Consider the following 27,345-nt stretch of genomic DNA (forward strand, 5'->3'; position numbering starts at 1 on the left):
ACTGTAGGCCCATTTTCACGCTTTCCCTTTATCAGAATCTCCCAGCTCCAACAAGAAAGCGGAGTCCCCGCCTACAGAGCAACGGCTAGGCCTAAGAGTTAAAACTCAGCCTGATCCTCTAGACCAGGCTCAAGGATAGGACTCAGGTCTTTTATTTCTGGGTCCTCATAACATAACAGAGCCAGGCACCCAAGCGTGCCCAAATAAAAGTGGAAGGCAGGAGAAATGCTCTCGCAAGAGGCAGCAGGCACACCAACCCACCGGGCAGATGAAAACCCAAGAAGCCACTGGCTGGGGACGTAGACGGCTGCGAGGAAAATACCTGCTGGTCCCCAATTCATTTACGTTATAATTCATTTATCACGAGGAAACCGATCCCCCCAGAGTGCGAGCTCCTGAGCGAGCTGGGTCTGCGGACAGTGGTGCGAGCACAGCTTTCCCAGGAGCAAAGCGGCCCTAAAAACCTCACCCCGGCCAGGCTGATCCTCCGGTCCCGTCAGGTGGGAGGGGGTGGACCGCTACATCCCCTGGGCCAGGGAGCGCGGATGCCTGCGGGATCGCGGGTCCTCGGACAGAAAGTCAGCTGCTACCCCAGGCCTGCAGCCGAAGCCACGACCCACGCAGGACACTCACCTTGCTGGCGGGGAGAGAAAGACGACCCGTGGGAGAGTCGAGTTCCGGCGCAGCCTCCGCGGATTTCAGCCCAGGTTCCAATTCAAACTGCCCGCGGTCGCCACCCGTTTTCGATTCGCCCCCTTCCGGGACCGACGGAACTTACTTCCACGCCTATTGGTTGCCGTAAGTAGCTACAAACCAATCGGCTTCCGCGCACTCGGACGGTCGCTCTGATTGGTTCTTTCGGACGGATTTAAAAATCAAGTCCCCACCACCCGACCTGCCGGCACCGGAGTTACAGTGTTTTTTTGTTGTTGTGGGGAGGCGGAGCCCACGTGCTCTTGCAGAGTCTGAAGGCCTTTTGGAACCGCTATTTCCTCAAGAAAGTAGGAACCGGCCCGGCTGATTAGGAGAGTGTGGTCTATCACCTACAGCCGGCGGAATTGTGCGGGCTGGCGAACATTCTTAATGCTGCGCACTAGGTATCTACTTATTTTTAAGTATGTAATTTAGGACATAGATATGAGGTACTATGCCTGCCATGCATTCTTCGTCCAGTGTCATTCTTAACAATTCTTTGAGGAGAGTGTTTCCATTTTATTTAAAAGGTAATTGAGGCACAGAGAAGCTCCCTAATTTGAAATTGAATCTAGAGTATACAGGATGTCACTCTTAACTGCTGTTGTCCCGTTGATCGTATTCTAAAGAGGTGATTCTGAACGCTTGTTAGCTGGATTCAGGGGAGGACATTGCAGCCAGAAGAATCTCCAAAAGTAGATGTTATCTCTCCTTTATATGAAGCCCACTAGTTTTGTGTATGTTTGTGTACTTGTTTTATTTCCCTAGTCAACAAAAAATAAGATTCTAAAGACAGGAGCAAAAGAATGAATTGTTAAATTAATGGATCTCTGATGCTGTTGGCCTCCTCAGCCTAGAGCCTGAGGTGGGGCTCGAACTCCCAGACCCCGAGATCGTGACCTGGCTGAAGTCGGACACTCAACCGACTGCGCCACCCAAGCGCCCCTATGGTTACTGCGTTTTAGATGGCCCTTTACCTTTTCTGCTCATCTTTCAGTACCCAGTTCAAATGCCACTTCCTTCATAAAAACTCCCTATTTTCACCCAGCTCTTAGAAATAACTATTTCCATGGGCCCCTGGGTGGCCCAGTTGGTTAAGCATCCCACTCTTGATTTCAGCTCAAATCATGATTTCATGGTTTTTGAATTCGAGTCTCATGTGGGGCAGTGCAGAGCCTGCTTGGAATTTTCTCTGTCCCTTTTTCTCTGCCTCTCCCCCACTCGAATTCTCCCTCTAGCGCTCTCTCGCTTTCTCAAAAATAAACCAACATAAAAAAAAATAACGATTTTCTATGTCTTTCTTAGAAATTGGTGTATACATTATATTTATGTCTGTCTCCCCTATCAGTCTCGAAAATTCCTGTGGAGTAAAATCTGTTTTAATTCATTTTTGTATCTCTTAACTTCCCAGTAACTTTGCACATAAAAATTAAGACCATCTTGGGATGTAAAACCACCATCTGGACCAAGACCTTGTTCTCCACTATCCTTGAATCTCCCCACAAAGGGAGGGAGCCGGTAGGTGAGGAGAACTTTTACTAGACGCTGCCATGATCAGTCTAGCATCTGGTTGTTCTGGGATTTGAACCCAATTCTGATTCCAGCACCAATCACAATTCCATTGCTTCCCTGGGTAATTATTCAACTATTAGCTACCTAAGGAACCAGAAAGACATGTAATAGAGGATTTTCAAGGATGACATTTACTATTTATTTATTACTTAGTAGATAACTATTGGGTGGTCACTGTATAGCCAAACCTTGTACTGCATTCATCTGTAATAATCAGTAAAGAAATACATTGACTTCTTGAACAGAGGCACCATGTGATGGAGACTATTCTGTGATTTCAATTATGGTTTCCTTCCCCTGCTATTTTTCCCCATTTTTTAAGGGGGTGAATCCCATCCAACCAAACGTAGATGTCTTATGAGAGTTATTTTCAACTCCCTCACTTTTCTTTTTTTTCTATTTAATTTTATTTTTAATTTTTAAAAATTTACATCCAAATTAGTTAGCATATAGTGCAACAATGATTTCAGGAGTAGATTCCTTAGTGCACCTTACCCATTTAGCCCATCCCCCCTCCCACAATGTCTCCAGTTACCCTCAGTTTGTTCTCCATATTTATGAGTCTCTTCTGTTTTGTCTGCCTCCCTGTTTTTATATTATTTTTGTTTCCCTTCCCTTATGTTCATCTATTTTGTCTCTTAAAGTCCTCATATGTGTGAAGTCATATGATTTTTGTCTCTCTCTGACTAATTTCACTTAGCATAATGCACCCCCATGTTTATAGCAGCACTATCAACAATAGCCAAAGTATGGAAAGAGCCCAAATGTCCACTGATGGATAAATGGATAAAGAAAATGTACACACACACACACACTGGAGTATTACTCGGCAATCAAAAAGAATGAAATCTTGCCATTTGCAACTATGTGGATGGAACTGGAGGGTATTATGCTAAGTGAAATTAGTCCCTCACTTCTCTTTTTAAAGCTGCTCCCTCACTGAGCCAGTCTACTCTCTGGACTAATTTATTCATCCACCATCTCTACTTTCTGCCAATCAATCAGTGCTCTTGAGTCTATCTTTTCCTCTCCAGCTTAGATTGCAGGGTCCATCACTTAAACTACTCCTTTTACTAGTATCCACTCTCTTACCCCTTGTTCTCTTTGTCTCCCCAAACTTATATGCATGCACCTGTCCAGACCCTTCCTAAGAGCCCTATTGCTACAGAATGGGGCTGGAGAAAAATCCTAGGATTGTGCAGATAGGAACCACTTTAAATGTATGACCTCTAGGGGCACCTGGGTGGCGCAGTCGGTTAAGCGTCCGACTTCAGCCAGGTCACGATCTCAGGGTCCGGGAGTTCGAGCCCCACGTCAGGCTCTGGGCTGATGGCTCAGAGCCTGGAGCCTGTTTCCGATTCTGTGTCTCCCTCTCTCTCTGCCCCTCCCCCGTTCATGCTCTGTCTCTCTCTGTCCCAAAAATAAATAAATGTTGAAAAAAAAATGAAAAAAAAAATGTATGACCTCTAACTGGGACAACCCTTTGTCCCAAGTCCAGAATTTCTCTAATCTCCTCCAACTACCATCTCCACTCTGGCTCTCAGAAGATGACCTTATCTCCCGGTTCACAGAAAATGAAAGACATCTGACAGGAACACCTTCAACTGCCTGTCACTGACATCTACAACCTTGCCCAAGTCAACAACCATTTCTCTCTCCGTTTTTCCTGCTACAACCACAGGAAGCATATTTCTGATTCAAAGGCTGAATGACCACTCTGTGTTTGGAGCCCCTTGCATTTCAGAAACTTGACTCTCAATTATGCCCTTGTAAACTGGAATCATCCACTGCTCCTACTTTCCTGAATCTTCCTCATAGCACTTAACACTGCTCAAATATTTCCCTTTAATAAATACTTTCTCAAGCTACATTCCCTCCAGCAAGCATCACATCTCTCTCATAACATTCCATTTCCTTTTCAGGTTCGATTAAATAAGTTGTCATCCTCCTTTTAATCAATTATTCCCCACCCCTCAAAAAAAAAAAAACAAACCAACAACCATAAAAGTTCTTTCTCTAAATAAAAGCTCTCTGAATCCTGAAGACAATATAACCTATTATTTTAAGCAGCAATTTGTTTTTTATTATGTCATAATGATGTTTCAGCTATAGGGAGACTTAAGACATTTTAGTTTTACAGGTATGTATCTGATCTTGAGATTGCCTCCCTCACTACAATATAAGTTCTATGAGGCAGGAACAATATCGGTGGTGATGCTGGTGCTGGTGGTTGTTATTTTGGTTTGGTTTGGTTGTTATTTTTTATTTTTGAGAGAGAGAGAGAGAGAGAGAGAGAGAGAGAGCGAGCAGGGGTGGGGCAGAGAGAGAGGGAGAAAGAGAATCTTATACAAGCTCCACACTGGGTGGAGCCTCAATCTCACAACCTCAAGATCATGACCTGAGCCAAAATCAAGAGTTGGACGCTTAACCAACTGAGTCACCCAGGCGCCCCTATTCTTCCACCTTCTTATTTGCAACAATTCTGTGTCTACATGCTTTAGATGCTTCTCTTGGAAGCAGCACATGATTTTATTTTGTTTTTATCTGTTTTGAAAATCTATATCTTATTTTCAAATTTTTACTGAGATGTAGTTCACATAAAATACACTCATTTTAGGTGTATCGTGCAATGGATTTTGAAGAATACATGCACCTTTGTAGGCAACATCAAAATCAACATTTAAATAATCCTTCACACCAGAAGGTTTCCTTGTGACCCTTTCCAATTATCTACCCCCCAAAAGTCCAAGATACACTCCAGCCACTGATCTGTTTTCCATCACTATACATTAAATTTGTGGGGTTTTTTTTAGAGCTTCATATAACTGGAATTACATTATGTAATTCCATTACTCTTTTGTGTCTGGCTTTTTTGGCTCAGCATAATATTTTTGAGACTCCTCCTCATTTATTGTTTTGAACTTCTTAATAATATTTCCTTGCATGGATATGCAATCAGGTTATCCTATTGATTGACATTTGTGTTGTTTCCTATTTGGAATTATGAATAAAGCTTCTATATTTTTGCGTATGAGCTTTGTGCATGAACGTGGGTTTTCATTTCTCTTGTAATGTGAGTGAAATTACTGCATCAAATAGTAAGTGAATGCTTAACTTTTTAAGAAATGCCCAAAATCTTTCCCAAAGTGCTTGTATGTTTTACAGTGTATGAAGGTTCGATCTGATGCACATCCTCACCAGTACCTGGTACTGGTAGTCATTAATTTATGCCATTCTGCTCAGTGTGTATGTTAGCTCACAGTGGATTTAATTTGCATTTGTCTGATGACTAATATGTTGACCATCTTTTGATGTACCTATTAGCTAGCTGTATGTCTTCTTTTGTGAAGTATCTCTTAAAATATTTTGCCTATATTTTTATTGAGTTGCTGGTCTTCTCCCTATGATATGTCATATATTCTGAACACAAAGTCTTTGTCAGATACACGGTTTGCAAACATTTGCTCCAAATGTGTTTGATGTCTTTCAAAAAGCAGAAATTTGATTTTGATAGAGTCAATTCAATCTTCTCTTTCATGGGTCATGATTTTTTGAGTTGGATCTGAGAAAATTATACGTATCTCAAATTTTCAAAGACGGTCCTATATTTTCTTCTGGAAATTTTATAATTTGAGTTTTTACATGCAAGTCTCTGATCCATTTTGAGTTTTATTTTTTGTATGGCATGATACAAAGGTCAAAGTTTACATTTTGCCATATAGTGATCCAGTTGTTCTAATACCATATCCTTTTTCTATTATTACCTTAGTGTCTTTATTGAAAATTAAATGAACACACAAACAGGGACATTATTTCTGCCTCCTTATACTGTTCTACTGACCTGTCTTGTCTATCTTTACAACTGTATCATACTGTTTTGATTACTGTAGATTTATAATTAAGTCGTTAAATTAAGTACTATAAGCTCTCTAACTATGATCTTTTTAAATTGTTTTAGGACCTTTTTAAATTGTCTAGGACCTTTATTTTCCATAAACATTTTAGAATAAGAATCCTGACTTTTCCAAAAGCCTCCTGGAATTTTGATTGGGATTGCATTGAATCTGTAGATCAATTTGAAGGATCTAAGAATATTGTATCTTCTGGTTCATTAACACGGTATATGTCTTCAATTATTTCGGTCTTCTAAATAACACTTCTCTTAGCAGTGTTTTATAATTTTCAGGGTACATACATATGTTGTTATATTCATCCACAAGCATTTCCTTTTCTGCATGCTTTTGTAAGCAGACTTTAAAAATTTTTGGTTTCTCGTATTTTGTTGCTTGTATAAAGAAATCAATTTATTTTTGTAAAATGACTTTGTATCTTGCAAACTTGCTAACCTGTCTTATATTAGTCAGCTAGGACACAAACATTCAGTCCGTAACAGGGCCCAACCTGATGACCTCATTTTAACTCTGTAAAGACCCTGTATCCAAGTAAAGTCACATTCTGATGTGCTAGGAATTAGGATTTCAACATGTAAATTGGGGGGGGGGGGGGCGGGGTGCAATTCACCTCATAACATCTCTTAATAGTTCTAGTAGCTGTTTTGTAGATTACTATATTCTACAGGTTATCTGCAACTCAACATGGTTTTACTTCCTTGTTTCCAATCTATATGTTTTCTACTTATTTTTCTTCCCTTCCTTATTTCATTGGTTAGGACCTCAAGTATAATGTTGAATAGTATAATGAGAGTGGACATCTTTTTTGTCTTTCTGATCTTAGGGAAAAACATTCAGTCTTTCATCACGAAGTATGATGATAGCTATAAATTTTTATAGATGCCCTTTATCAGCTTAAGGAAGTTTCTTTCTGCTTCAGTTTGTTGACCATTTTTATCATGGTGTTAGGTTATTAGATTTTATCAAACTCTTTTGCTGAACTTATTGAGAAGATCACATGGTAGTTCTCCTTTATTCGGGTATCATGGGGATTGCACTGTTTGATCTTCAACTGTTAACAACCTTGAATTACTGTTATGTATGCCACTTGGTGTGGTATATTATCCTTTTTTTATATGTTGATGAATTTGACTTGCTAATATTTCTTGAAGATTTCTGCAACTATGTATAGGAGAGATATTGGGTCATAGTTTTCCATCTTGTTGTATCATTAAGTATGGTTAAAACTGGCCTGGTTTTGGTGTCAGGTTAAATCTGGCCTCATAAAATTAGTTGAGAAGCATTTCGTCCTTATGTCTTTCAGGAAGAGTTTACATAGAATTGGTATCATTTATTCTTTAATGCTGAGGCTTGGAGTTTTCTCTGTGCAGGTTTTTTATTAGGAATTAAAATTTTTAATTGAAAAGAGGTCATTAAAGTGGTCTATTTCTACTTTATTCAGTTTCAGTAGTTTGTGTCTTTCAAGCAATGTTTCTACTTCATCTACGTTGCCAAAATTATTGGAACATAGTTTTTCAAAATCTTCTATTACTATCCTTTTAGTGGCCTTATCAGATGAATTATCTTTTCCCTTTCTTTTTTTTTTTAATGTTTATTTATTTTGAAAGAGAGACAGAGCATGAGTGGGGGATGAGCAGAGACAGAGGAAGACACAGAATCTGAAGCAGGCTCCAGGCTCAGAGCCTTCAGCACAGAGCCCAACACGGGGCTCGAACCCATGAACCATGAGATCATGACCTGAGCCGAAGTCAGACGCTTAGCGGACTGAGCCACCCAGGCACTCCTCCCTTTCATTTCTGATGCTAATAATTTGTGTTCTTTCCTCCACCCTGTCTCTCATCAATCCAGCTTGAATTTTATTAACGTTATTGATCTTTTCAAAGAACAAGCTTTTGATTTTATTGATTTTTTTCTCTAATATTTTTCCATTTTCAATTTCATTGATTTCTACTCTCATCTTTATACTTAAAGTTTAATTTTTTTATTAGCTCCTTAAAGTGGAAGTTTAGATAACTGATTTTAGATCTTTATTCTATTGCTAACATAAGCGTTTCAAGTTTATATTAACTTTACTTGGTGACAGCAATTTTATTTGTTGACTTTTCATTTTCATTCAGCTCAAGTATTTTTTTTAACCTTTATTTATTTTTGAGAGACAGTGAGACACAGAGCATGAGCGAGGGAAGGGCACAGAAAGAAAGGGAGACACAGGATCTGAAGCAGGCTCCAGGCTCTAAGCTGTCAGCACAGAACCCAATGTGGGGCTCGAACTCATGAACCATGAGATCATGCATGACCTGAGCCGAAGTCGGATGGTCAAATCAACTGAGCACCCAAGTGCCCCTAGAAACATACTGTTTATTAAATATTTGCAGATTTTCTAGATATCTTTCCAGCATAGATACAGAAACAACCAGCTTCTGGGTGGCAAGTCAGTTTTGCACTAGATCTCCCCCGTTTCCACTCTGCAGGAATCAATACCTACTCCAGAGGTGGGTTTATCTTTTCTTTTTACAGAGCCTCTACCAGCCATGGAATCTTACATAAAATTGCTTTCAACCAGGGGACCTACTGAGAAATGTGTATGTGACCATAGGATTGCTCGTACTACCATATCCTGCCTATTTCCTGGAAGTAGCTGGTCTGCTACTGTTATGGGTTGAATAGTGCCCCCATAATTTCACATGCAAAAGTCCTAATCCCTAACACCTCAGCATGTGACCTCGATTGAAAAGAGGGTTATTTCAGATGTAATCAGTTAACATGAGGTCGTTAGGGTGAGTCCTAATCCAGTAGGACAATGTCCTTATAAACAGGAGATATTTGGACACAGATACAGAGACATGGGGAGAATGCCAAGAAAAGGATGGAGTTGCTACAAGCCGAGGGACACCAAGGAGTGCTGGCCAACTACTGGAAGCCAGGAGAAGGGCATAGAGCAGATTCTCCCTCACAGCCCTCAGAAGGAGCCACTCATGCCAACACTGTCATCTCAGATTCTAGCTCCAGAGCTGCGAGACAATAAATGTCTATTGTTTGAAGCCACTTGGTTTTTGGTACTATGAAACGAATCGAGATACCACATTGGAGCGGCCTATTAAGGTGCTAGTTTAGGCATAGCATCCTGTAGAGTTAGGGAAACATCCTCCGTAATGCACTATCTGTACTGAGCCGATAAAGCAAGTTGTGTCTTCAACAGCTAGAATACCCAGGTCCAGATTCCAAGGAAAGGAACACAAATTAGCCCTTCTCACTATCATTCCCAATAACCCATGTGTGCCTCCCCTTCTACTTTGGGCTCTACTGGGTAAAGTGGGAAGTGGGGTTTACTACTCCTATAACACAAAAGGGTCCCACAAACCCTGAAGCTACAACTGATCTTTGTTTTGTTTGTTTGGTTGGTTGGCTGGTTGGTTTTTTGTTTTTGTTTATGTTATTAACACAATTGGACCAGCAGGCAAAGAAAGGACTTATAATACTGGTGAGGTTAATCAACCCACATTACCATGAGAAACTAGGCTTGCTGTTACAAAAAAGGGGAAGGAATAATATGTCTGAAACTCAGAGGAATCACTGGGGATACTCCTATGTGTCTTTATGTCTGGTGATAAGAGTGAACAAGTAATTGCAGCCACCACAGTCCAAGGAGGGCAAGACAACCCAAGGCCTGACCACTCTGAGATGAAGTTCTGGAATCCCCCCACCAGGCAAATAAATTAGATCAGCTGATGCTGGCCTAGGATGGAGAAACCTAGAATGGATGGTAGAGCAGAAAGTTGATGAATATCAGTCATGGCCTTGGGACCAGCTATAGTAGCAGGAACCACCATAGCCTGATCCACAAATTTTTCTGTGCAAAGTCTTTAGAGATTGTGGCCAGCACTTTGAAGATACAATGACAGAATTAACTTAATTTGGGGACAAGCGGGTCTGAGCAGGATAAGGTGTGGTCACAGAAAGTATTTCTGGGATATCCCCTTGGCCCACCTGTGATTTTAGCCACCACTCTAGTAGACGTTTCTGTGTGGGCTCAGACTCTTTCCACCACAAGTGCAAGCCATGGGTTACTCCACTTCTCTGATCCAGGGATTTCTCTGGAGCTAAGGGAGCCTGCTAACCTACCACACAAGCACAGCCTAGAAATATAGGGATAATTATAGTTTCCAGGGACAATCCTAATGAATGTGGTCAGGAGCCAGAGAATACATGGCTCAACATTCCATCTTTCACATGTGCAATTCTGAGAGATCACAGAAGAATCAAGCCCTTGGCACCTGCTGACGTTATTGGGAAATAACACCCTTCCCCTGACTCTTCCTCTTTCCATGTCTCACTCTTCCTGTCCCCCCACTTTGATTCCTGGAATTATCACCTCCCAAAACTACTTCCGTCTGAGTCTTTATCTGAGGAAAACCCAAAGTAAGTGGAAGGCGTCATATACATATGATTATTTTTGACAAGTGAAAAATCCATCTTGGTTTCTCAGATGTTTCAAAAGCCTCTGTAAAGTAGATGGAATGTCAGCTACCTCATCTGTGAAATTAAAAGTGTAATCGTAATAGATTTGCCTGGTTCTGATTAGACCACGCATTTCTGGTAGATAAGGGTCATGCTTTCATGCTTGTTTTGTGCATATCTAGACTTCTTCTGACTACAGAACCATGAATTTAACACATTCTTTGGGACAAGAATTAATTTTCAAACTTAGTATTAGGGGATTTTTGATCCCTCTAGGAAAGAAAGGCTTGAGGATAATATTACATATTCGACATATTAGTATGATTTTAAAAGTCGATTACAGAAAATAAATATTCAACATCTTGCTGTATTTTAAATACATTGATTACAAACCATATGGACACTATTCAGTGATCTGAACTGAATTAAAGCACAGGAAACCAAATCCTAAACTTTCAAAAAGCATTTTCTGTTTCCACCACTAGGTGATTCCCTATACCTTAGAAAATCTTTAAAAATAACTACTGTCCCATATATCCTGACTCTACATTTGCTTTTCTATCTCCCTCAGTCCATTCCCTCCATCTATCTAATGTTCTTGTTTACTCCCTTTTTAAGCTAACATTTGCTTCTTTAAAGTAGAGGAAAATAACTGAAAAATAATGGCCCATACTTATTAATAAAATAATATAGAATACATGTACATAAGAAATTCCAAACATTCAAAATAGATGTGAAAGATGAATTTAAGAAACTAGAATGAAGATTGGACATCCACTAGACTAAAATCCTCATTTTGTAACTGAAGACCGTGAGATCAAGATAGTTCTAAAAATTCATAGAAGTTACTGGCAAAAAAAGTACGCAAATACAGAAAATCTTCTAAACAAATAGAACCTCATCATGCTGGAATCAATTCCCTTATAGAAATTAGAAACACATTCTCAGGACTCTTGCAATAGAAATTATAATGAATGAAGTGAAATAATTTACAGATTTAAAATTTTTCAGTAGTATTTCATTTTTTAAAAATGCTTACCTGGTACCTATTTCTTCCAAACTATTAAAATTAACGTTCACTGGGGTACCTGGGTGGCTCAGTTGGTTAAGCGTCTGACTTTGGCTCAGGTCATGATCTCCTGGTTTGTGGGTTCAAGCCCCACGTCGGGTTCTGTACTGACAGCTCAGAGCCTGGAGCTGCTTCAGATTCTGTGTCTCCTTCTCTCTTGGCCCCTCCCCCACTCCCACTTTGTCTGTCTCTCTTTCAAAAATAAGTAAACATAAAAAAAATCAATGTTCAGTATATTTTTTATTCTTTGGTTGGAAACCTGATCCTCAAAAGAAAGAATGTGTCTGTTATCACAGGTCCAAGTTGCAAAAAAAAAAAAAAAAAAAAAAAAAGATACAGCCAAAAATAAATCTCACAGCTTGCAAGTTTGCCAAAGGAGATGACAGTATTTATCATCACGTGACTGAATTTAAGTTCAATTTGTCTCTAGCTCACTTTCAATAACAGTTTTGATCCAGGTGTTAGGTAAACCATGGAGTAAAGTGTGTGATACTCCTGATCTCTGTAAACAGCAGGTTTGACACCTTGAAATAAGAGGTGAAGGAATTTTCCAAACCAGGAATAAATCTTTAGTGTCCCTAAGAATATCACGGAAAGCCTTTCAAAAATGCAAATGTTGAGGCTATATCTAGTTCTGATTTCATAGGTTGAAGAGGGAGTACAGAAAGTCATTTTATGAAGCACTCCTGTGGTCAATAGACAAAGTGAATATACTTCCTGGCCTCTCCCTGATTTAACATGTGTCCCAGAGTTGTTGTTATGGTTGTTGTTTTTAACAAGATATTATTATTTCTTGTGGTATTAGAATAAGCCAGGATGGGTTTGGTAGATCACTTTGTACTTCCATATTCTACCATGGTCTTCTCTAGTAGTGTGTGAGGTACATGGGCAATAAACAGGGTTCAACAGGTAACAAGAGCTTAAATCTGAACTATCAATGATAACTCCTCTCACTTTTTTGAAAACTTTCTTGACACAGTTAACCGACTCGACCCCTTTATCAGGATGCTGGCTGATAAAGAGTGGTTGCATCCAGGTGGCATTGGACAATTTCTGGTCCTGGGATTGGGAGAAGTGTTTGTTGCTGCTGCCCCTGGTGGCCATCTGGTGTATGAATCAGTCGTGCCTTGGTCCCTGGTGGTGCCTGGGAGATGATGAAGTCGTTAGGCCAGTGGGTGGGATCACTGTGAAATGTGAGAAATGAGAAATTTGGTGAATGTGAAATGTATGTGGGAAGTGGGGGTTCAGCATGCCTGCCAAAGCACTTATACAAGTGGTATGAACAATCCTGCTAAAATGGTTTTGCCATTTACTAGACAATGGAAATCTACAAGTATTTATTTACTTTTATTTACGTTATTGTTTGGTAATGCTTTTTAAAGATTTTGCAATGAACCCTCTCAGCAGCCATGAACTCAAGAAACAAAACAAACGTGGGCTTAGCGAAAAAATTAAGTACAGAATTTTCATTTCTCAGTGACGTTGATGACGAATATATAATGTACCTAAAATATTTGCCAATTTACTATCCACCAGCAGACCTGTAGTAAGAAAAACTGGAAAAAATAAATATGCTGTAGAGGCTCCAGGATTTACTTCAAACCTTAGACATTATTTTAAGATTTTCTTGGACCTGTATGAAATAGGAAGCAACAACTGTTGATGTCTTTAGTTTCATTAATGGAAGAATTTAGCTGTGGACAGCTAAATGACCCCTTTTTTTATGTTTCAACAGATGCTTCAAATTACAAATTGATCAATTTCAGTAAGTGTTCAATTTTTTTCATGAAACTCATGGAACCAAAGTGAAAAAGTTCATCTGGCCATATTATAAATACTACTGCGAATTCAATTAAAAAGTTGAACTTTGAAGATAAAATTATTTGTTTTGTGAGGACCATATTAATACAAATTCTGCATACATTCTATCTTTTGTCAATAAATTTCTTGCTAAATAAGATGTTTATGGAGCAGAAATGTTCCATGAAGCATTGAGAGAATGGTAGTTATTAAAAACAAAATTTGGAAACAACGAGATGTTGAACTTTATCCTATAAAAGCAAGGAAAGAATTGAATAAATTAAACAATGAGGGCTTAATCAATTTATAAAATCTAATTTTGAAATTCTACAACTGCACCTTGGAATATACAAACTTGTGGAATAATTTTTTAGTGGAGTTCCTTGATTTATTTCATAAATATATATTCTGTCCTAGAATGGCATGGAATCCTAAAAGCTAACAATTTTGAAGCATCTACATTATACAAAATATTTTTAAGTATAAATAGAGACAACTTATGACAAGTTTTGCCTAACAAAAGTATTTGTTAAAGAAATCTACTCTGAAAAGAAGCAAACAGAAATCATGTGTGAAAATACATTGACTGAAATACTTACACATTTCAAAATAAAAAGGATAGAATTGAGAATTTCCTCTACTTAGGAGAATTTATTCTGAGCTTACTATGAGCCTTGCCACCTGAAGAGTAATTTTTCAGTTGAAAACACTGTGGACTACAGAGAGGAATCAACTGATAGGGGGTGTGACAGATTTATTTTAAAAATACATATATAGTAAGACCACAGTGAAAAAATACATTCTTCAGAAATATCTCAATAACAGAGTACAATCAAATGATAAAGCAAGAAAATGGATAAAGTATATGAATATATACCAACAACAATTATTCCACTTAGACTATTTTTAATATTCAGATAATCAACATAAATGTTTCAAACCTTTTTTTTTTTAATTTTTTTTTCAACGTTTTTTATTTTATTTTTGGGACAGAGAGAGACAGAGCATGAACGGGGGAGGGGCAGAGAGAGAGGGAGACACAGAATCGGAAACAGGCTCCAGGCTCTGAGCCATCAGCCCAGAGCCTGACGCGGGGCTCGAACTCCCGGACCGCGAGATCGTGACCTGGCTGAAGTCGGATGCTCAACCGACTGCGCCACCCAGGCGCCCCCAAACCTTTTTATTTTAATATACGTGAATATATAGGTTTTTAAGAAACAATTCTTTTTTTGAAAATGGCTTTTACTAAAACTGTTTTATAGATCCAACAACATAAAAAAGCCAATTTGTTGGTAAATAGATTTTTTTTAAGTATATTTATTTATTTTGAGAGAGCAAGAGAGCAAGAGCAGGGGAGAGGCAGAGAGAGAGGGAGAGAGAGAGAGAGTCCCAAGCAGGGAACTCGGGTGTGGGGTTCGAACTCACGAACTGTGAGATCATGACCCGAGCCAAAATCAAGAGTCGAATGCTTAACCGACCTAGCCACCCAGGCGCCACAGTAAATAAATATGCTAAAAGTTATACTTTTTAAATCATTTTAGTCCCCCTTTTATTCTCAAAAATGTCTTAATTTGGCAGCTAAATTGTATAGTCACTCTATTTGAAGTCCATATTGGAGAAATAGTTACATCATTTGTGCCCTAAATTGGTGAGAATAGTTCTGGAGTATTTTTAAATGGATTTGGATGGAGGCTCTTTTGTTTTTATTTTAAGGTATAGGCATTGAAAAAAAATAACTGAGAATATAACATTTTAAAACTGTCTTACTTGACTCTCAGCAAAATATTACCCTACATACATATGAAGTTTGCGTAAGTTCAGCTTGCTGAATTTCAAGGAAGCAGTTAGGAGGACCAATGTGACCAAATGCCCTGGAGGAAGGGGTCGCAGAGACATGGGACTTTCAGTGCTAACACGTGACAGTCTCAGACAAGCCTACCTTGTGGGGGGAGGGTGGGGTCTCCCTACAACTATGACATGAATTCGGCTCCTAGTGTGTTTAGATGGGGCCTGGTTGGCATGGAGAGAAGGGACATCATAAATACTGAGCCTCTGAGCCATGGTTTCAGAAAAGGTACGCTGTACCTCTGTATATCACAGAATAAATAGCCAGCAACTTCCGTGGCCCCCTTATATTCCAGTCCTCCCTTCTCCAACCAGAAAAACCCTAGACAAATATCTTATGATGATTCCCTTCCTTTCACTTTCTCCCCAGGGGAGCCCTGACTTCTCCACACTGCTAACCCTTCCTAATTCCTAACTGTCTCCGCACCTCACAACCCTAAAACCACTACTGCTTTTGAGAGTTAATGCAATATTTGAACAGCATCTGAGGCCTGCTGGACTTTACCAGAATCCAGTTCCCTAGGTATCCACCAAAGAAGCTGAGTCTTGAACCCTTACTGCCCACTTCATTGCTGGGTGCATAGTAAGTTTTCAATAAATAATAATATGTAGAATTTGTGAATGAGAGATCCGAGGGCCCCTATTCGAATAGTGCAAATTTATCAAACTGTACCCTCCCAGCTACCTGGTGAAAGAAAGACATCAGGAGAGGAGGGGAGAGAATAACCACTTTGTTTTTCCTCATCTAAAAGCTCACTGGAAGAGGCAGAGAGCAAATGAACCACAAATAAGTTGAGTAAAACTGTTCCTGTCTCCTTTGCCTCCTGGAAGTCGGAGGAGTAGCCACTGAGGGAACCTAACTTTTCCCTCTTGGCTAGTATCAGCTAGTCAGATACTTGAGAGAGAAAGCATATCTAAAATTACTCACATTGGGTCTCCTGGGTGGCTTAGTCGGTTAAGTGTCCTACTCTTGGTTTCAGCTCAGGTCATGATCTCACAATTCGTGGGTTCAAGCCCTGCATAGGGCTCCGTGCCAACAACAAGGAGACTGCCTGGGACTCTCTCTTCCTCTCTCTCCGCGCCTCCCCAACTCACTCTCTCAAAAATACATAAGCTTAATTTTTTTTAATGTTTATTTATTTTTGAGAGAGAGAGAGAGAGAGAGAGAGAGAGAGAGAGAGAGCGCGCTAGAGCTTGAGCAGAGAAGGGGCTGAGAAAGAGGGAGACACAGAATCCGAAGCAGGCTCCAGGCTGTGAGCTGTCAGCAGAGCCCGATGATGTGGGGCTCGAACTCAAGAACCCCAAGATCATGAGCTGGGCTGAAGATGGACACTTAACCAACTGAGCCACCCAGGCGCCCCTAAATAAACTTTAAAAAACATTAAAGTTACCCTTATATTTTCCCTTCCAGGAGAATTCACTTCTGAGGTCTTCGAACCAGAAAACAAGAACACTTGACTGTTTAAAAAAACACAGGTAACCAGCACTTTTCAGGTTTGCATGGGGCTCTTTGATTCCCAGGAGGAAAGGTATTATTTCATGCAGAAGTCGGATTTGATAGACTACACATTCCAGGCGTATAAAGGTGATCTGCTGACTACAGCAACTAAGAGGTATGTTCCTCGTCCTCTAGGTGCCTGTGCCGTGTGATAACCAGGAGATACAGCCCAGGGCGGGGGAGTACGTGTTCGACCAAAGCAGCCTCCTACCCGGCACCACCACTACTGGCCGAGAGGCACTGGGCAAACTAGTCTCTTCACCCTTATCCACCTACTAGGGTGGTTACGAGAACGAAGTGAGATCATCCGTGTAAAGCTCTCAGCGACATGCCATGCGGTATTCAAAGGACGGCTGCTTCCTGTTCTGCCTTGGTTGTCACCTAATCATCTGCGATTTCTACCGGAACAATGAAGGTGATGTTTCCACCTCAAAGTAAGCTTATAAGGTATTTGAATCGGAGGGTTACCTGCAGTATGGCTCTTAAGCCAGGAAATACACATTAAAATTAAGTCAGAGGCTTTTATCCCCAAGCCCACAGGAATGAAAACATTAAAAAACCCAGAACACCAAAATTCTTTGGTTGAATTTAACAGACACTGTATGCTTGTGGACGGCCACGCCAGATCAGGGCTCATTACTTCTCTTGGCCAGAAGTGTAGGTGTCAGGGAAGGCCGCACAGCAGAAGATGCATTTGATGGGAATCTTGAGGACTAGGAACACCCAAGGTGGTCTTCCTACTGAGACCAGCTAATCTAAAGAATTGCTTTAATAGGCTTCTCAGTTGCTAATGATCACACAGTCCTAATCAGCGGTCAAGGAACACTTATTTAATCAACCCAAAGTCCCTGGGCAGCGTGCTCTAACAAGAAAGGTGAATTGCCTATGTCGTTACCACTAAGTGGCATTCCTTTAACAAAACTGGCAGGCCTTCACTTTCCCAGTGTTCCCCTTGGTGCAAGAAACTGGGTGCTGGCTTAATAACCTTCGGCCATAAAGTACTGTAACATGTTAGCTCATGCTGGATGGCAACAGGTTTGTTTTTCATGATTATGTAATCGACATTCCTTTTCCAAGAAAGGATTTGGAAATGAGCTATTAAATTGGACTGCCAGCAAGCATACAGTCTAAATGCACATACATGTTAAACATGGCAAACTCAGATCCTTTTCAAACTGCCCCTCACCCCATACAAATCTGTGAACTATAAATCAAGGGTGACCCGTGAGAAAGTTTGTCCAATAGCTAGCTGAGGTTTCCAAAAAGCATTAAAATGCCTACTAAGGATTTTTAGGGAGGGTATTTGATCTGCTCAGTCTTAAATAGAAACCTAATCATGCAGGCAATCTGGGCACTTGGTACACAAGTACCCATATTAAATTTTCCTTAAAGACTAATATGGTGTTGAAATATCGTGTAAAGAGTGCATACTAGAGTAGGTTCAAAGACTTTAGGTGCTAGGTGGGTATTTATTGGCTAGAATGTTATTTAGAAGAGCGTTCACATTGTTCTTAACTTCCAGGACAAAGCTTAAAACCACAGCAAGTAACTGCTTGGGGTTTTGCATTCCACAGTCTTGGACTCACAGCAAGCTTCCTGTTCCCTCTTGGCTGGCAGACCTGAAGGGCAGACGATGAATGGTTTGATTCTTATAGTTGGAGAATCTGCTCTGGCTTTCAGCCCTTAAGATTCTGAGTGCCAGACCAGGTGCTATTATTTTTTTTAAGCTCCTCCTAGAGATTTGGATTTCACTTGAAGAAAATAGCAAGAAAACAGACTGAGCTAGGCATCTGGGCAAAGACCATATCCAATAAAGATCCAGACATCCGTGTATATCCCAAAAAGGAGTATTTTGGAATAACCAGGAACCAAACTTGCAAACTATATGCATTCCCTGGGATCTTCTTGTTAGGTTTCAAGAATTAAGAGGAAAAAAAGAGGAAGGAGAAGGAGGAGAACAATACAAGATTCCTAGGCCAACATTTTTTTTTTCCTGAAGGAAATGGCCAATTTTTATTTCAAGTGGTATGGTAATTGTGTGCTTTCTTACACAACTTGTATATATATACAGCTGTATGTTTATGATGAGCTGAAAGTCAAATGCTAAGATTTCCTCTACTGCCTTCACCATTTAAAAGGTGAAGGGCACCAGGTCAGAACCTACCGAAACTGAATGAGGGAATAAGTTGTAACTCTGGAAATGTGTGTGTGTGTGTGTGTGTGTGTGTGTGTGTGTGTGTGTGTGTGTAATTACATAATTCATCTATAGAGGTGACAGAAAACTCTAGATCTTGTCCTTGTATGGAGTAGTTATGAATCTGCTTTGAATTTCAAGTGGAAAACAAATTAAGAGAATACTAGAATACTAGTTATTCAAATAGCATGCCCAAATTAATTGCTTACGGAAAACGGTTAACCTTTTCTTCTCTGCCCCATTATTCCAGCAATTTTAAAGGTCTCATGGCCAAAAGACAGGATCTTGAAGGAGTGGGATTGGAGGAGGAGGTTGAATTTTAACTAGGCTGAATTGGGGACTAATTTCCTTGGCAGTTCAGAAGCTCTTAATGGAGGCTTTCTGCCAGACAGAACCAGCACAGGCCACTACTCAGTCACACCAAGAATGTCCCTGACCCTTCTTCCTCAAAGAAGAGGCTTACATCCTTCTCCTGTGAGGCAGCCCTTCCCTTAGGCAGACGACTTTCCTCAGTGCCCACCCCTCTCCCCACCACCACCATCACTGTGCTCATTCTGACCATTGTGCCCTGTCAGATTCTGACTGGAATTCTCTCTCCTCACTTCTCTTTAATCCAGACTTTACCTACTTGCAGGCCCACTCCAGGTCCTGAAAAAGGACCAAAACAAAGGACCTCAAACCAATGATATTTTCTTTCTTGTAAGCCATCATCAAGTGGCTGCAGTTTTCACTATTTCTGGTAGTATCTTTGAGCTAGCTGGTCAACCAGAGACAAAAACCCTTCTCTTTTCTTCCCCAGCTATGCTCTTTCTTTTCCTTTAAAAAAGAATTAACTTTATGATCTCTCTGCCTGGTGCATCATTGTTTACTATACCCATGGAGATAGAACATAATTGAATTTTCACTGCTATGGCATGTGGGCATTATGTTATTTCACCTTCTCAATCCACTGCACATCAAGCCCATATCTGGTTTTTGCAGAAGTTCTCTGACATTAGAACTTAAAAGCAGTCTTGAAGAATGAAAGCTATTTCTACAACAAGGGCAGGAGAAACTGAGGAAGAAAGTAGTACATAGAGGGTGTATTATGTTACTTACACTCTGGGGACCACAGGCAGAGAAGTGACACGGAGAAGCTTTTTAGAAATATGGTCCAAAGACACTAGGGAAAACCCTTTCTCTATTGACAAAAATGTCTTCAAGGCTTTTGATAACAAATGAAAAGTAAAAATGTTGTTCTACTTAGGCCTCATTAAGTTTTTTAAGTCTCGCTTTAAAATAATAGAGGTAGATACAGGGAATAGAGCTCCCATGAAAGAGAAGTAATTCTTTCTCATGAGTCTAGACTTCTCTACCTAGGGAAGCCTAAAGGAAATTGAGTGCGGTCAACCAGCAAGGGTGAGCAGAGATAATTGAAATGCACTGATAATTCAGAATCTCATTTCCACCTCATTAATTTCAACCTCTGTTCCCTTCTCTTGGTACTTCTAAAGAAAAGCAAGGTAGACCAAATTGAAGATAATATCCTGTCCCCACTCCTGCCTTCCCCCCACCCCCTGAGGTGCTCAGTGGGTTGGTAGAAGATCATTATCACAAGAAGGAGGCAAAGCAAGTGGCCCACATGATTCACCATCCAGCTAGCCGCCCCCCCCCCCACTGCCCATCGCTTATTTGTGCAAAGATTGCAGGTGGGGGTCACTTGATATGTTTCCCATTTGCAAGTACCCTAGATTTTTCCAAGTTTGGGAATCTTAGGATAATTATGGCTAAAGAAGTTACTTGACTACAGTTAGTAAACTCTGTATTTTTACTCTCCCTCCCATTCTTTGGGAAAGGGTGGCAATTTTGCATTGTTTTCAGTAGGATGTGCCTCTTAATTAATCACTGGAAAATGATCAAGGCTCTGTCTTTCCCAAAAATTTTCCCCTGTCATTTTATAATGTGCACTCTTCCTGTTATGGTATAAGGAGAAAGGTTCTTTACTGTTATGTCATTATAAAAAAAAGAAAGAAGAAGAAAGATACCTATTTTCTTGCAAGGAAAACTTCAGGATTCTCAAATACTAAGTAACACAGCTGGGTGCTAATCTGGGAAACACCAGACATTAATTAAGTATTCTGGAATAATCAGGTTCAAGTACAAAAAAAAAAAAGAATATTTAGAGTCATAGAAAGCCACGGTTTAGAGAGAGGAGGAAATCAAGGCGAAGATGTACACAGTAGGGACTAAACGGAGAAGGGATTGGAGAAGGTAGTTTCCTCTGAGGGTTAGAGTGAGCCTTACTCAAAACGGTGCCGTAGACAGACCCTTTCCCTTTCTTTACCAAGACCAGTTTAGAATGTCCAATAACAAGATAACTATTATTACTACTTGTAGAGTTTATATTTTGACAGTGTTTGTGACAATTTAGTATCCTCTCTAAGTGGCAAAATTCTTGACTGGAAAAATACAAGTGAGGGGGAATTTATGGAGGCAATTCCCTAGCCTACAAATTCTATTGCCCCGTCAAGCATGTCTCAGTCCAGCCTTGGGAATAGTAATGAGGAAAAAAATCTAGGCCCTTATCAAGGTACCTGGTGTGAGCAAATAAGATGCATATGCCAATGGCATAGAAATGAAGATTGAAAAGAGTCAAATCCTTCTAGCAGGATATGACAGTTTTATGTGTCAATTTGATGAGGCTCTGGTATCCAGTTTTTCAGTCAAATACTAAGCTAGGTGTTGCTGTGAAGATATTTTGTATATGTAGTTAATATCCAAAATCAGTTGACTTTAAATAAAGGAGACAATTCTAGGTAATGAGAGTGGGCCTCATCCAATGAGCTGAACTTTAAGAGCAAAACAGATTTCTCTGAGGAGGATAAGAAATAAGCCTAATGACTACAGCATCAGCTTCTAACTGAGAGTTTCCAGCCTGCTGGACTCACCCACAGATTTCAGACTTGCTACCCCAACAATGTATGTATGTATGTATGTATGTATGTATGTATGTATCCATCTATCTATCTACCTATCTATCTTATTGGCTCTGTTTCTCTGGAGGACCTTGATACAGAGAATAATGAGTGAAGACCTGGGGAAGGGATCTTTGAACTAAGCCTCAATGAATCAGGAGCCAACTACATGGAAAGTAGAGGTTAATTATGTTCCTTGCAGAGGAAAGAGCATAACCAAAGGTCCTGATATAGGAAGGAGCTTGGCATAAATAAGGAAGTTAAAAGAAAATCAGGATGTCTTAGGTACAATGAGAAAAAGAGAAATGGCCCAATATGGGATTGGAGAGGCTTGCAAAGGTCAGATCATGCAGAACTCTTAGTAAAATAGTTGGACTTTTTTTTTTTTTCCCAAATTACGGTAGGAGGCCATTGAAGGTTTTTAACCTGGAGAAAAATGGCTGCCTCATGGAGAAGGGAATGTAGGCAAACTCTTAGAAGTTTACTGTAGTGGTCCGGGTGGGAAATGATGATAGCTTGGCCCAGCGTGCTGGCAGAGGCAATGAGAAGATGTGGGCTGATTCAAGGTTGTTAAGATGGCATGGATGAAGAAGGTGAGAAGTTATGACATTGAGGATGCTCCTAAGTTTCTGGCTGGTATAGCTGTATAGATGGTAGTGCTACTAAACACATTAGGGTAGACTGAAAGAGGAACAGGATTAAAAAACACGTGAATTAAGAATTTAGTTTTGGGGTGCCTGGCTGGCTCAGTTGGTAGAACATGCGACTCTTGATCTCCAAGTCGTGAGTTTGAGTCCCATGTTAGGCATAGAGCTTACTTAAAAAAAAAAAAAAAGTATTTAGCTCTAACATGGAGCTCAGAAGAGAGATTTCAGCATGAGATGTACATTGGAGAGTCATCGTTTACAGATGACATTTGAAGCCATGTGAATGGACATGATTAATCAAGGAGAGAAGGAGATTAATCAAGGACAGAGAGTACCCAGGACTGAACCCTGAGTAATTCCAACATTTAGAGATAGGGTAGAGAATAGGTAGCTAGAGAAATGGGGCAGCGCATGCCAAGGGGGGTTATGTTTCAAGAAAGAGGTAGTAGTCAACTGTGTGAAATGCTGCCAAGAAGCCAAGGAAAATGAGGACAGAAAAATGAACATAGGGTTTGGGACCTGGCCCACCACCCTGAGTTCTGACGTCTAGTGTGTCTGCTTAGTTACTTCATGCTTTTTCATGTAACATTCACAACACGTTTATCTCAGGTAGACCACCTATCGTGGCTAATTTCAAGGAGAGTACTGGACTTCCTAGGTATTGTTTTTCATAATTGGATGTATATGGAGACCTGTTTGCTCTGAAGGAGGAGGAAGGAAAGGTGTTGGTACGTGGGCACTTGGGGACAAGGAAGGAAAAGAGAGATAGGGAAAGGAGAGGCAGGATGTTCTGCATTCCCCGGCCTGCTGTTAGATATCATATCTGATCTTTAGGAAGCACCTCATATTAAAGAAAACTTGTTTTAAATATTCAAGTATCCCAAATTCTAGGCTGGGAGACCTATTCTTTCTCTTAATATTGTTTTCTTTTCCTTCATTACATTTAGCAAGACTTGTAATTATGAATATATTTGGTATAATCATTTATTTAACATTTAGGTCTGTGTTAGCTGTAGCTTTCATGACACAAAGAGCCTATGTGGCTGTAAACTCTTGTGTCTACTGTCTAGCACAAGACCTGACACACGGCAAGAGTTCAAGATACAGTGGTTGAATTAATAAATGATGCTAGCTTATGTAGGAATGGGAAATTACAGCCCTAAGTTTCTAGGCATAAATAAATTAGTGGACTAAAAATCAGTGGTCTTCTATGTTTTTTCGGATGTATTAATTAGCTGCCTGTTCATACCGTTCTCCTGCTTTAATAGACAAGTGGTGGCAGGCACTGTAAATTTAAGAAATGATATGGGAAAAGCACAAGAAATTGAGGAAAGTTTATGTACTAACTTACTTTGGGGGGATTTTAGAAATATTTTGTATTCATAAACCGTTTTTTGTATTTTACCCATAGAATACCTCAGTACTTACGTAGACTTCTGTACTGGTGTTTGAGGATTGAAAGGTGATTTATGACTGATATGTCCATAAAAAGCCAGAGGCACAGTAACCGTGGTTCTAGAACCACAAGAAGTCTACTTGTTTGGTTCCTAGAGCATTGGTCCCAACCACTATTCTTCAAAATAGGCTTGAGGAAAGGGGCACGTGATGGAACCAGGAACTTCTAAAGCCAGTGACGTAGCAGCAGACTTGTCTCAGGAAAATCAAAGAATCGTACAATTTTAGAGTTAAAAGAGACTTTAGGCCAATTCACCTTAATGTATAGTCTGGAAAACAAGGACCTATAAGTGAATTCTAGAGTCATAAGCCCAGTTTATTATACAGTTTGTAATAATGTCACTCATGCCTGACCTCAAGCTCAGATCCTAAATTAGGTGTAAATCTGTGTAAATATTTTTTAAATTCTTATTTATTTTGACAGAGAGAGAGTACATGCACACGCACAAGCAGGGGAGGGGCAGAGCGGTGGTGGGAGGGAGAGAATCTCAAGCAGGCTCCATGCTGTCAGCGCAGAGCCTGGCACAGGGATCGATATCATGAACCATAAGATCATGACCTGAGCTGAAATCAAGAGTCAGATGCTTAACCAATTGAGCCACCTAGGCACCCCTAAATTTGTGTAAATATCAAACTCATATTATAATCAATACTGATGCACATAATATAAAATGAGTCAATGGTTATAGCCTTGGTGATTTACCTTGAGTAAGAAACAATCCCCAAATATATTTATTTCACGAGTTTGGAGTTTTTTATATTAGGTTTCCTCCAAAGTGAATCCCTGCTGAACTACTCTAATGAAATCCCACTTTAGTACAAAAAATATGTCACTTTTGGGGCGCCTGGGTGGCTCAGTCGGTTAAGCATCCGACTTTGGCTCAGGTCGTGATCTTGCGGTCCGTGAGTTCGAGCCCTGCGTCGGGTTCTGTGCTGATAGCTTAGAGCCTGGAGTCTGTTTCAGATTCTGTGTCTCCCTCTCTCTGACCCTCCCCTGTTCATGCTCTGTCTCTCTCTGTCTCAAAAATAAATAAATGTTTAAAAAATAAATAAATAAATAAATAAATAAACGTTAAAATATATATATATATATATATATATATATATATATATATATATATATATATATATATATGTCACTTGCTCCCGTTACAAACTCTTGCTGAGACCTTGGTGAGCTCACCATGTGTCACATGGTGAGACCAGAGCCATGTTTTCCAACAGCCCAGGCACAGCTATCAATAGCTGGAGTGGAGGGTCTCTTGTACCTGAATCGTAAATCCCTATCCTGCCAATTTTTTGCAACTCACCTGTTTCTGTGTACTTTTGAGGAAATTGATAGTTTTATGTGGCCATATATTAATATTTACTTTCTTGATAACAGAATTTGGTTAAGAAATGGCTAATTCTCCATAAGTGTAGAGAGTTTTCTCAAATTATTTTTCTAGAGTACTTGCTTCCTACAATAAAATTGGGAGCAATGGCTTCACTGGCTGCAAATCGGCAAAAGTGAGTATCAGTCGTATGTAAAAGACACATACAGATGTAACTAACTTTACAGAGCAGCTCTTTACATAGATTAAAATGTTTTGTTCCTTATTATAGTACTGGTGTTTTCCCTTTGTATGATTTTCAGATCCTAGGAAGTTTGAAGTTAGAATCCTTCTGTGGCCTTCATTCACAGTTTGTAGAGTGAAGTGCTATTTTAGCCAGAAATGATATTTTCATGTGCCTACTAAGGCTTGTTTTCTTAAATCCCAATCCTGTTTTCATGATTTGATTATGCCATAACAGTTTTTGAGGCTTTATGCCAACTATCATTTAGTTTGAATGATTCTTTTTTAAATGAAAGAATACAGGAAAATGTGGTAATAATGTTCTTTCAAGAAAACAAGTTACTGAACATTCTCCCCATATTCTATTATTTAAAAAACTACACCACCCATCTTTATCAAAGAGCATGTATTCATCCAAAATGCTGTCGTTAGTTAGAGGAAGGTATTGAAAGATGGCAACAAAGACCTATTTTGGTCTAAATATGGAAGGTGTCTTCCTCAACCGTGTATTCTCAGCACTTAGCAAACAATAGGGGATTATTAAATACTTTGGAGATAATGTTAAGATCAACTACGTGCACAGGAAATAATTAACATTAATTCATCTGCCTATAGTCTATAAGAAATAGATTGGATTTAGCACAAATGCAATCATATAAGTGTTCATAAGGAGTTTGTAGAAAAACTGGGTAGAAAAGATGCTCTCTTTAATTGGAAAAGTATCATAAAAATATTCCGTTGACTTGATAGAACATATGGAGCTGGCTGGGCAGATGGGTGGGAGTAGGTGGTTCCTGGCATGTGGAAGGGCCCCACAAGTCCATCTTCCTGCTCCTTGTCAGAAGAGAAATAATGATATACACACTAAGTGTTTCTCTCTGTTTTTAAATAAGGTTCATCTAGTTATGATACTTGGTCTCTATTTATATTTTTATGCTTTCTGAGCTTTCTGTTCTCCTCTTTCCTGGACAAGTCTACTGTGATGAACTTATCAACTATTTTAATGGAATAATTCTAGCTGACACAAATGGTGTAAAAAAAAACTGAATTGAGAGGATTGGTCAGTTCTTTTGCTGCCCTCTCCAGGGCTTACCTCAAGATTTGGGTCTCCTGATGTCCAATCCAGATCATGGACCATGGGGTGTGTGCATGTGTAGGCATTTAAAAACCTCCATATAAATTTAATAAAATTTTAAAAATTAAAATCAACAGTCCTGTTCACATTTTAAAGGAGCCTTTGGTTATAGTTACTTGTTTTTAGTGAAGATTCCTTCCACCCAATCTAGAACAAATTTTTTTCCTAAATTTGAGATTTTTATATTATATTATCTCCAAAGTGAGGTACCTTTGAACTTGCTTTGCTGGGTCCAAATCTCAAATTTAGTGCAGGTGAAAATGTCATTTTCTCCCCTATGTTGTTAACTATTCGGCCTATGTACTTCCAGACTTAAAAAAAAGTCTTGTGTATGTGTTGCCCCAAATGTAGGATGACTCACAGTCAGCATTTTGTAGCAACTAATGCTTAATCTTGGCTTTTTCTTGCACTTAAGGGGAAAAAAAATTCAAAACACACAAAACTTTTGTCTGCATCAGTACAGAATTAAAGTGATTATCTCTGGGGAGTGTTAAAATGGAAGTGGGAGGATGTGAAAACAGATAATCTTCCTTTTAATCAAATACTTCAATATTGTTT

At 39.7% G+C, this 27,345-nt stretch overlaps 1 protein-coding gene and 1 long non-coding RNA gene across 3 annotated transcripts in view; one reads left to right on the plus strand and one right to left on the minus strand.

The window, feature by feature from the left end:
- The window catches only part of CENPF (centromere protein F), a 62,097-nt gene extending 61,315 nt beyond the window's left edge, over positions 1-782 (minus strand). For both annotated transcript variants that reach the window (XM_043568972.1, XM_043568971.1), the window contains exon 1: positions 634-782. The gene's annotated coding sequence lies outside the window, so the exon portion shown is untranslated. The remainder of the gene's footprint in view (positions 1-633) is intronic.
- A 108-nt stretch (positions 783-890) lies between these two features.
- On the plus strand, positions 891-17,697 carry LOC122476095. The gene is made up of 3 exons (XR_006295388.1): positions 891-1,097; positions 16,760-16,824; positions 16,982-17,697. It is a non-coding gene; the product is annotated as an uncharacterized LOC122476095 (long non-coding RNA).
- Positions 17,698-27,345: the final 9,648 nt, after the last annotated feature.

This window comes from Prionailurus bengalensis, chromosome E4 (genome assembly GCF_016509475.1).
Source record: "Prionailurus bengalensis isolate Pbe53 chromosome E4, Fcat_Pben_1.1_paternal_pri, whole genome shotgun sequence".
Classification (NCBI taxonomy): domain Eukaryota; kingdom Metazoa; phylum Chordata; class Mammalia; order Carnivora; family Felidae; genus Prionailurus; species Prionailurus bengalensis.